A 2371-nucleotide genomic window follows, 5' to 3' on the forward strand; every position below is an offset into this window, starting at 1 on the left:
AGCTTCCACTATATTCTCCTAGAGATTAAGCTTGAGCAGGGAGTAGTAACCGTCTTAGACTCGAGACGAAAAGATCCCCAGGACTATGCAGACATGACTCAAATCCTGGAGAAGTAAGATAAATTGATCATTATCCACCATATCAGCAACTTTGTTCATTTCCTGATATCAAGTAATTGTTTTCTTTGTCTGGCAGGGTTTGGAGAAAATTCACCAAAAAAGCTCCGGGACTGCCGAAGAAGCTGCAATTTAGCCACCCCAAAAGTAAGTACTATAGTAGCATGTTCCGCGCATCTCCTAGTGATTCAAGCGCTAGTTTCATCAATACCATTTAGCATGCTTTCTTATCAGTTTGATTGACCTCTATTTCTTGTAAAGTGGTTGTGGCAGGAACCCGGGAATGATTACTGTGGATACTACATTTGTGAGTCCATCCGCTACACGACCTGTGAGCGGGGCTACTCTGACGAACAATATGAAGTGCGTAAGCAATAATATTCACAATTTTATTTTATTACCATCATTTGTGTGTCGAGTTTCATTTATTCATATATATATGTATTGACCCCCTTCTTCAAATTAGATCTTTCGGATGCAGGATGAACTCCTAGCACCAGATCGTATGCGAGCAATTCAAGAGGAATTGGCGGCATTCTTCCTTGACCACGTGATCGCTGAAAACGGAGAATACTATGTGGACCCTGTGTTCCTACAATTTAATTAGGAGATTATATTGTAAGAGATAATTATTGTATATATGTAGCCGGTAGTGTCGGATAGATATACGAGAATTTGTTGTTCGACCAATCTCTCGGAGAAGGAGAGGTGGTCGATATCACTTCTCTCTGTATGCATATGTTCATGACGATCTTCTGTTTCCTTCGTTTGCTTACTAGCTAGCGTGTCTAGTCCTCTCCATACATATATAGTACATAGCGTCGACCAAGCACGGAGATAAGAGAGGACACTTCTCTATTTATTAGATAGCTAACACAATATATGAAACACCTGAAATAACCCACCAAAACCGCCAACCCCCCTTCAAAAAAAAACAAAAATCCCAGCCACTGAAATGCTGTCGCGTGGATGCCTATTGGTCCCGGTTAGTGCCATCAACCGGGACCAAAGGCCCTCCTGCCTGGGCTCGCCGCACCAGCCACGTGGAGGGCCATCTGTCCCGGTTCATGTAAGAACCGGGACTAAATGGTTAGGGCATTAGTAACGACCCTTTAGTCCCGGTTCAAAAACCAGGACGAAAGGCCCTTACCAACCGGGACAATAGGCCCTTTTTCTACTGGTGGTACATAACAGAAAAATAGGAAAGAAAACACATTGTCGCAACATTGGCGGCCACATAACTTGCCTTGGGCGCACTTTAATCACACAACTTAAAGAAAAAAAACAGGCCACATAAGTTGAGGTTTGGCTGCACATACGACACAACCGACAAACTCCTTTAGTATTTTAACAAAAATCCCCTAAACTTTCTAATAGAGCTTTATTTTAAAGAAGAATACGACCACGGATGCCCACAAGAAGTTCGCCAAAACGTGAAAGGGCGCCGACGGGTCTAGTCACCTTGTTACTCGAGGGGAATGTGCGCATGAACGGAACGATGACAACGTTGAGGTACACCAGAAATCCTAAGTCACCATGGTACTACATGGCCATATCGAGAACCAGCTACCAATGAGGGCGGCATATGGAGCTCGCCTGCTAGGCACTAGGCAGCCTCATTCCCACTGAGGTGCTCTATGTTCATCTATACTCTCTCGTCGTTGTCTTCTATACTAACACCTTCCATAGAGCCTCCAAGTTTAGTATGCCTTGTTGTGCACCATCTTTCTGTGCAGCGCCATCAAGATGTTGTTGGTGTTGTCTTACAGTCAGGAGTACATGACCCCTCACTGTATCGCGACATGGTGCTAGTAATTCCAAAACATGTGGACGTGCGGTTGCTCCATGGCCTAAGTGAGCCACCCCAACTTATCGTCTGCTAGTGCCATTTACTCTTGTTACAGCAATCAACTCTTGTTATATGTGACAATGGTGGTTTTTTTTGTCGTTACCTTGTTGAAGACAATGCTCGAATTTCCTCGGACTTAATCTTCAGGGTCAAAACCTAGGATTTGGCCTTTGATAGTTGGATAAGGCGGCGACGATCCTTGGGGGTCGTTCTCTTTTTGGAGGCATTGCTGAGAACCTTTCTCATTTTCCTTCTAACGTAAAGATATGGTTAGTGTCGATGGTCATTACTGTATTTCATCGATCGATGTGTTGATAACGAGTGAATTGCAGAAAACATCAACATTGAAGGCTAGGGTTGCAAAAACCACATTTTTACGGTTTTGTGCCAAAAATCATTAATTCC

Source organism: Triticum aestivum, chromosome 6D, assembly GCF_018294505.1.
Source record: "Triticum aestivum cultivar Chinese Spring chromosome 6D, IWGSC CS RefSeq v2.1, whole genome shotgun sequence".
NCBI classification, from domain to species: Eukaryota; Viridiplantae; Streptophyta; class Magnoliopsida; order Poales; family Poaceae; genus Triticum; species Triticum aestivum.